Raw genomic sequence first — 10,062 nt, forward strand, 5'->3', positions numbered from 1 at the left:
TTAAACCCAAAGATAAGAGCTGTTACTTTACTTGTTAAGATAATTTAAGAAATGGGAATGGATTTATAGAGAATCACTGGGAACAGATATAAAGCATAAGAATATCATTTCAAGGGCATTCAGTTTTATATACACTTATTTGCATTTCCATTGCCCACTTCTGATTTCTAATATCATTAGAAATCACTTACATCAAGTAAAATAAAATCACGGTGTAAACAATGCTAATGTCAAGGATAAAAGCCAAAAAAGCTCAGGAATTGGGCACTTCACAGTTGTCAGTCAGTCCCTTTGGCACAGCCACACAAAGCAGTGGTGTTCCTAAAGCAATCCGATCAATTCTGCATACTTCTGGGATACATTGGTATACAGACTATACACCTAGTGTGTGGATGATGACATGTGCCTTCCTGTAATGGAGTACTATGTCCAGTCTGTAAAGAGGCATCTCTCTATATGGAGAGGTACCTGTCTATACCCCTTCAAGATTTGCATGCTGCAGGTTACCTCAGCACATAAACCTCCCATTAACAGGTGGAAGCAGCATCAGCAGGGGACAGGGGTGTCCATTAATCCTGGATCTGTCCTCTCCACCTGGGAGGGGAAGGAGATTTGTGAGCTTTTTCCTCCCCTTGCCTTGTGACAAACAGCACTAAAGATATGAAGAAATGAATCCATCACAGAGGTGTGATAGCTATATCTAGACTATCTAGGTTGCTATTTAAAAGGGAGGGATTGTTGTCAGAATTGAGGAAAGAGAAATGGTTGGCAGCTGCTATTGTACTGCCAAGAAACCAGCATGTGGGGAGGTATCTCTGAGCCAACAGTCAAGGCCTATCCATGTACAGCTTTGGCTTTGTAGACTAACTGAGATACATAAATCTGGGAGCTTGTTCCATGAAGACCATCCCGGCCTCCCCAGTGGAATGATCTGAGGACGACTCCTCAGAGGTGTGTTTTCCTCTCCACTGGACCTACTGTCTGAGCTCCCTGTGAGAGACTTGATCTGGGCATATCGGATCTGTCTCTCTGCCCATCTGTCTGGGTATTTATAATGCATTCCTTACAGAGAATGCACTTATGGAACACTTTAATAAATAATTCTGTAGATGCCACTGTGTCTTCGACACAAGGAGGCTGAATTAAAAGAACCACGAGTGCCTTATGTTTCTTTAGCATCTGTTCCATGGGCCCAGTTCCACACTCACTCACACATTCACTTGGGACCTTTGTAATTACTGAGCTCAAACTTTTATTCCTTTTTTAAAGGGCTGAACAGATAGAGATCTGCCAGAACAATTTTTACTTCACTCCAGCAGGACTTTGGTGTCTTCTCTTTGTGTTTCTTACTTTCAAAGCTACTGGAAACTACAAGCTGCATAGTAGGGCTGGATGCCAAATTCTCTGGTTAAGCTGTCTCTCCTTTGGCTTATTATGCTATGGAAGGGAAAGATATGTTTGGCTGGCACCTTAAAATTGGTGTGGTGTAGCATAACTATGTTGATCCATAGGAGAATGTGCTGCTTTTGATCTAGACCTTAAAATTTTACTCCCTGCCTGGAACATCTGGAAGACCAGGACAGAGGCATGATTCCCCTTCTGCACAGCTTCATGAACAGCACAACAGTGTGCAACCCTTGCTTGGGGCTAGATTGTAATATGACAAGGTAACTCCCAGATGAGTGCTTAGCAGCTGTTGAACAATTGCACCTCCTATGCAGTCAGTAGAAGTTGCAGGGGTCTCACAATTTTGGCTGTATTGTACAGCTACTCCCATTGAACAGACCGCAGGCAGTTCTGAGGTCTGTTTTCATTTTTTTATGGTGTAATAGTTCAGTCGTCTCCAAGCTTCTTGAATCTGTGACTAAAATGAAAGTAAAATAAGAACAGATTTGCTCATAAGTTTTTGTTGTCTGCAATTCTGGGCACCTAGAACTACCCTGAGAACAGCTTTTTCAGTAGCATTTTGGTATCTTAGAGAAGCAGGGCTGGAAGGGACCTCCTTAGGTCATCTAGTCTAATCCCCTGTTGGAATAAACTATCTTTTGTTCTGCTCCATGATGGGAAACGGAAGTGCACCAACAGCTCTCTGACCATTGCAGTATCTCAGGAAAACAAATGTGCCACTCAGCTTGGGCTCTGCATTTGGGCAACAGTTTGTGGTCCCAGTGGTTATTTTTATGCCACACTATTAATCTCTGATCTATATACGTGTGTGTGTGTGTGTGTACACGTGTGTGTATGAACATATAAAGGAATTAGCAGGCATGGGAAATGCTAGTCTGCTACAAAATGTTTCCCACATGTCAAACCAACACCCCAAATCTGTACCCAACTTTGTATTTAGTTCTGGATCTAAAGCTGGTGTTCCATATCCAGCTCTAGCAAGAATGGCATAGTGACATCTTAAATCTATTTTAAATTCAGTGGATAGCAAATGGTCATAACCTAGCGATGTGTTAGAGTCAATAGTCAATGAGAGTTAAGGCTTTCAAGAGCAGGCTCTTTGCCAGTAGAAAACAATAGTGACTTGCTGTGTGGTTGCCATGGACTAGATGACACGTCACATTCTTCCTCGAAGCCATTACAAAACACAACTTAAAAAAAAACAAACAGATTTGTCATTTTTCTGCTAGCATTTGGCTTTTGTCTTGGCTTCATTTCTCACTGCTGTTAACTGTTCTGACAAATGAAAATCATTCTTAAACTATGGGGCTTTGTAATTATTATCTTTGGTAAATGTTTTGAAAACCAAAGAGTTGCCATTTGCCCCCTCAAAAGCTGCAGATGTCTGCCAGAAGTTCAATTTAACTGTCAACACCTCTGTTCAGGAACTTAAATATTTTGGAGTCTGTCTTTATTGTTGCATACATTTGCATGTTCTGCTTTCTGTAGGACAGACAAAAGGATGCTAATCGAATTTACTCCTGTTTAGTCATGTTCATTATTCAACGACTGATGTGAAGCTAGTTTTCATCACTGACTAATATTACTTCTGTCAGAGACAGGGTTATTGATTTTCCTTATGAATCAATCAAAGCTTTTGCTTTAAGGCTATCCTTCAGAGTTCTTGTGGACTAACATGAAGAATTTGCATAATTAAAAAAGTGACCAATATTGCTACCAATTATGATGGACTGTAGAAAACCCCATGTGGGGACAGGGTTAATGGGGCACTTAGGTAACTAAAGTCTCTTGGCTAAGCAATCAGGAAGCAGAGCCAGCCTAAACCAGAAGAATAAAAAGAAGATGTGGTTAGCTGGAAGACAGTTCAGGGATTGGAAGTGGGTGGCATGTATCCAAGCAGCTGCTGTAGAAAGAAAGGCTAAACCTGCAGAGAGCATGGTAATAACTAGATTCAGGAAGTAGAGGTAGGACATAGCCCAGGATGGACTGATAGATCGAAGCTGGCTGGAAAATTTAACCTCAAGGGCTTGGGCTGGGTTTGTCGGACGGGGAGGGCTTGAGACCCACCTCAGGATTCAGCATTAAGGAGTGGTGGAGCTATGATAATACTAATGTGCTAAGAGGTTGAATGAGCAAAAGCAGGGGTCTAGCCCACAGACTGGCCCTGCACCATTCATCTGGCCCATGTTTGGGCTCCATGGCATTCAACCAGCCTGTAGGCCTCATGAATTTGACACCCCTTAGCTAAAGGACTTAGACAAAGAGGCCTTAACCATGATCAGTTTAGCAGAATGATACTGGACTGAGAAGGATACCAACCTTGACCAATGCAGAGACACTGGGGTAGCCTTTTTGCAACTTCTCATCTGAATGGGTAATGTTTGGAAAGTATTAAGAGGTGAGTGATGAATAGGCTGTGCTTATATGAGGGCATAAACTAAAGCATCTGAAGACTTGCATTAAGCACATGCATAAGAGCTTTCGGCACTGGGGTTTATACTTGTGTCAAATGAGTTCGTTGCAATGTATGTTCTCAGTGGGGGCAGATAACAGAACGAGGAGCAACGGTCTCAAGTTGCAGCAAGGGAAGTTTAGGCTGGGTATTAGGAAGAACTTTCTCACTAGGAGGGTAGTAAAGCAGTGGAGCAGGTTATCCAGAGAGGTGGTAGAATCTACATCTTGGCTAGACAAAGCCTTGGCTCAGATGGTCTAGTTGGGGCTGGTCCTCCTGACGTCTCTTTCAACCCTCACTTTCTATGGTCCTATGAGTCTATGATTTTATTGCAATAATTGACAAATGGTCACTCATATTTACACAGCCAGTTCTGTGAAATTCAGAACTGTTTCATTGTTCCCCACATGAAATTATGGTTAGTGGGACCTACCTGCTTTTAACAGTCTCACTAGGGTCCAGAACCTTTAAAATAACTGTGTTTAATTCCTGATTATTTCAGCTGGATTTGGGCACCTTTTGAGCATCTGGACCCTTGTGGAGTTTCAGAAGTGCCTAGCCACCTAACTCGAATGATATTCCCCACATGAATATCATCTGCACCTTTAAGCTACTAAATGCCTTTAAATGTACGCCCCATGGCATTCTGTATTCTGCTAAAGAGTGGACATATTCTAATCTTTCCTCTCAGCCCCCAGGATTTTCACAGACTCATAGACATTAGGGGCTGGAAGGGACCTCACAAGATCATCAGGTCCAGCCCCCCTACTCATAGGCAGGAATGAAAAGACTGCTGGGGACAGATGACCCCAGCACAGTCCGTGTCCGGTCATCTATTGAAGATCTCCAGGGTAGGTGACTGTACCACCTCTGCGGGCAGTTTGTTCCAGTTTCTGACCATGCAAACCACAAAGAAGTTTCAAAGGAGCCTGAAAGAGGTAGATTCCCAGCTCCCAATTCCAATGGGAGCTGAGAGTCTGAACTAAAAAGAGACTCTCAAATCCATTTGAAGAGCTGCCTCTTCTTGTGCCCTGTTCACTGGCGATTGACCACCTTGTGTTCTACAGATCCTGGCACAACAGGCCCCTAGTCCTGATATGCTGTTCTGAAATGATGCAGATGACCCAAGCTGACAGGAAATGCTGCCCTAGCCATTGTATCATTATTCTTTTTCTCTTTAGGCTAAGTACAAACAGTAAAAAGCCTAAGGCTGAATCAATCCAATTGAGGCAGCTTCCTCTAAGCTGCATAAGTTGAACCAAAACCAACTGAACTGACATTCAGTTTTCAGTTGAGAAAGGCAGGGGGAGGTCTGCACTGACCCAGGCCAGTAGGTGGGGGCACTAGGACATGTTTCCCAGCTGACTGGCCATTGCCAGCCCAGCCAAGTGTCCCCAAACTCCTGCTGTCCCCCCACAGGGGGTTAAGAAGCCCCCTGTCTGGGTGCTGGCCTACCTTGGGGGAGCCTCCTCCTTAGGAGGTTCCCCCAGCCTGGGTTTCCCAGCCCAGGCAGCCCTGGGGAGCTGAGGGGAGTTCCCCTTCCCAGTTGCTGATGGCTTCAGCAGCTGCAGCAGGAGAAAGAGAGTAGGTGACCTCCGGGCCAGGTGCCTGCCTGTTCACCCCAGCATGGGGGCACCAGGGAGTCCTCACCTTGAGAGACTTCCCGCTACCCCAGCCCAGGGTTGCCCATCCCGGGGCAGCCCCAGGGAGCTGAAGGGAATTCTTCCCTTCCCTGACCCCAACCCCTTGCCTTAGCTGCTGAAGTCTCAGGAATAGCTCAAGGAGCAGAAGGAAATTCCTCTGCTCTCCTACATTAGTCTTGCCTCATACTCACAGGAGCTAAGGCAAAACCAGCTGTGGAGAAGCAGAAGAACTTCCTTCCTCTTCCTGAAGTTGTCTGAGACTCGAAGCAGCTGAGGCAAGCAGTAATACAGTTCAATAGGGGAAGAATTCCCCTCAGCTCCCTGGGGCTGCCCCAGGCAGGGGCTCCCTGGAGACCCCATTCTGGGCTGCATGGGCAGGTACCTGGCCCAAAGGTATCCTTCTCCCTCTCTCCTGTGGCAGCTGCTGAAGCAATCAGCAGCTGGGAAGGGGAAGGGGAAGGGGAAGAGGTAGGGGGAGGGGGAGAGGAGAAAGCTTCCAGGGGCTGGAAAGTCCCCACCACAGGGGCTTTCCCTCCCCCCCATATACTGTGTAGACCCTAGCTTGTGGTAACTGGGGGTCTGCTCCCCTGCACTCCTGGCCCCATGGGCTGATGGATGCAGGAAGGGAGCAGGCTAAGAAGCAGAGGGGTGAATCAGGCCCTGCTCCACTGGAGCAGGCATCATAGCCCAGGACTGCAAAGCATCCTGGGATGCTGGGGGACTGTGAGTTATTTGAACCAGGGATCTGGGGTAGAAGTTCCATAAACTAGTTTGACCTAAATCAATTAAGTCTGATACTGTATACAACCAGATTTGTGTTCAACTGGTTTGGGCCATTTTTAAACTGGTTTACGTGCACTGAACTTCTGTTCTGTTACAGATTTAAACCAGTTTCTGATCACTTCAACTGGTTTATGTGTAATTTCTGTCCCTAGCCTTAAAGACCCAACACAGCTCCTTTTGTGGAGAGCAAGCAGAGCAGCAACTCTCTACTATAATTTGTAGGAGAGAAAATATTGGTGAGCTATTTTGTGTGTTCTTGCAGCTCTTTTTGTAAAGTGCAGCTATAGGCAGCAATGATCAAATAAGAACCCAATGGCAGAATTTTCAAACAGGGGAGCCTAAAGGTGGTTGTGATTTTAAAGACTGTAAAACTAAGACCCAGATCCTCAAATATATTTAGACATTTAATTCTTGCTAATTTCAGTAGTATTAAGGGGCCTAATAATTTAGAAAATTGGGGCCTGAATGTTTAAAGCAATGATTCTGAATCAGGGCATCACAAGATCTTTTTAAGGGTACAGCAAAATATTAACACTATCAGGTATGTAAACATCTATACAGATTCACAGGCTAAATCTAGAGATTTTAAAAAGCAATCTGTTGTGGCAAAAACATTCTGACCAGGTGTGGTCTTTTTGAGTTTTTTGCAACAGAATTGTTCTATTACTTTTCTGTATTCAAAAAACAAGTGAAACCTAAAAGCTGGCATTTTCTGAGGGGTGTCTCGAGTCTAAAAAGATTGAGAATTGCTGGTCTAAAGTAAGGGGCTTAATTCCATGTTTCTGCACCCAAATGTATGGTCTAATTTTCAGAGTTGCTGCATACTCACATGCCTTGTTAAATTCAATGGATATCAGAGAGAGCTACAGATGCTGAAACCCTCTGAAAATTAAATGTTTCTTTATGTACCTAAATGTGGGCATACGGACCTAATTTAAGTCCCTCAAATCTGATGATTTTGGCTTCAGTCTCTTTGTTCCATGCAAAAAATAAATCTAATCATTCAAAGATGCTTCTTTTGGCAATGTTTAGAGTTACACCAGCAAATTTATTAATAAAAATCACATTATAATACTGCATCTGCAGATATATAATTCCTGAAATGATGAGCTATTAATTAGACTATTCGTGTAATCTGTTACATGAAATCCTTCTATTTTTTCCAATACAAACGTTCTTTGTGTTGAAATCTGGGAAGCTGCTTTGAATTTATTTTTTTAGTGTCTGTGTGGAGGGAGGGATGGGAGGACCAATGTTTTTTACAGCATGGTGCATCAGCAAAAAGCTCTGTTAAACACTGAAGGGAAATAATCTCTTACATAGAACAGAGCACGTTGAAGCATAAATAGGGCAGATTACATGATGGTAAATGCAAGCAGCTGGTCAGAATAAGAGGTAAGCGATTCACAAACAGAACACAGCTATATGAGGATAGAAAACAGATTAGTCTTTTTGTAAATGGAAAAAAATAGGGTAAAATGCTTCCTTGTGCTGAAAGTCCCCATATTGTCCTGCGTATCATATAAACCCCTGAATCAAATCTTGGTCCCACTGCAGCTGATAGGAGTTTAGCTCAGAATGAAGTCTTTATACAGTCCCTTTGCACAGGAGTATATTTCACTTGACAATCACTTCTATTCCATAATTAATGTTATTGCAGAACAGGAAAGTAAGGAAACAAGAGAGAAGACATTTAGCTTTACCAAGCTGCTTACTTAGATACTAAAAATATACAAAGATAGAGGAATTATTCAGATAACTCATGTGCATAATGGACATGATCTTTTTCACATACACAGGATTTAATGCATTACAAATTGTCCAACTGGTCTCTTTCTGTGATGGTTTTCATAAGAGAGTCAAGCAACACTTCATGCAGTTGATCTAAGGAAAATATAACAATGGATGGACTTGCAGCAGCTTGTAGCTAGTACAGTTAAGTACTTGGGTATGTGCTGTATAAAGATACTACAGAGTATCTGGGAAGCATCAAGAATCCAATTATCAGAATTACATTAGGTTTGTAACACTTACAAGGGAGTATACTAAAGGAAGCATCAAAAGAGGCCTGGCCATCAATAACCCTGACTTGTGAAATGCTGTAAGGAATGGTGGCCGTAATTCTGCAGTGGACTGGAGACAATGATCAGGAGCAGAAAGTGGTTAAGGAACAGTTGGAGGGAGTGCTGTTAAGATGTATTTGAACAGTGCCCAAGTGCATAAAGTAGGAATTGAGGCTAGTGAAGTTGCATGAAGATTCAGAAGGCAATTTCAACCTTTTAAAAAAAATCAACATGAATAGGATCTTAAAGGGAAACAATAGCTGATCCTGGAAAAGGTAGGAGTGATAGCTCTAAGTCACTTGGGATGCCTGGGTTCTGGTTCTGTCTCACTATACAGCTTTTGGCAGCTTAGTGTCAAAGGCTCTGTCATGCCCCAATCGTTCTTCTCCCCCCACAACCACATAAATACCTCCCCATTAGTGTGCATTCAAGGCCTGAAGTATGGAAAAAATCATACTGATTCTAATATCAGAAACACAGGCCAGATTGTACAGAGGATGCTCAAGGGACTCTTCATTGCCTTGTTTCTATGGACTCAATACTGCTCCCAGCCTACCACCAAAGCTGGAAGTGTTTTGGCATTGGTGGAACCACAGTCAACTTCCATACATGACTGGTTTTCCACTGACAGGTGCTTATCTTTCCAAGTATGTGCATATGTTCAAAGAAAATGCTAATGTGACAGAAGCATAAGCGGGAAGTGACAGAAGCATAAGCGGGGAGTGTTTAGCCCTATATACTAGTTCTTCACATTCTTCCTTTCTGATATATAATGTTTCGGGAAGACAGGGATTTTTTGTGGGAGATACAGTCTATTGGACCATCTGCATGATTGGGATAAAGTTAAACAAGCTTTCAAATGCAAAGTGACATTCTAAAGCTTGTCTAACTTTACTCCAACCATGTACTTGGATGCAATAGAAGATATCACCCACAAAAATCCTGGCCTCTTGTACAATTCTTGGACCATCACAACTACAGCATGACTCCAACATTGCCATCTTGTTTCAGGAACACGTTTGTGGAACACAATCTAAAACATGTATTTGCTGTCACACCAGAGCCTTCTCACACGTGCAATCAATAGGGAGCCATTTGCCTAGACAGAATTTTTTCATACTGCTGAGTTATGTTTGGAACAAAAACGCAACAGCAAGTTCATAGAGGCATTGCCTACAGCAGTGGGCTTTCTTTGGGGGTGACATGGGACCCATATGATAATAAGCAGATTATATTTATTTTAAAAGCATTTCCATTTAAGTTCAACTTATTAGAAAACCAAGCATCCTTAAATGCTTATGTGTTATAATTATTTTTAATTATACTAAATCATGCTAGAAAACCCTTGATGAGAAACCACAACAAAATGGAAATTGCCTCTACAAAATTCTTTAAAAGGCATCTCACAGCTTAGATAGAGTGCCACAGTTGAAAAGCTTGTTTGTTAGCTATGCCTTTCACCTAAGAGGCACACTTCATGCTGCATAGCATTTTGCAGTTATGGCTGAAGTATTGTAGCATGTAGCCATAGGGATGTTATTGCTGAGGTATGTGCAATCCCTGCTTAAAATATTCACTCCTGGAAGATGAGAAATGGAGACAATTTTTCTTTGTATATGTTTCTATCTGTCTTTAAGTATATATAGGGAGGTCTAGATCTATGTACAGGTTGATATTTCCAAAAGCAAAAGTAAGTGAGATTTATGCTGCATAA

Source organism: Crocodylus porosus, unplaced genomic scaffold (assembly GCF_001723895.1).
Source record: "Crocodylus porosus isolate Cpor-Errol unplaced genomic scaffold, CroPor_comp1, whole genome shotgun sequence".
NCBI lineage: Eukaryota > Metazoa > Chordata > Crocodylia > Crocodylidae > Crocodylus > Crocodylus porosus.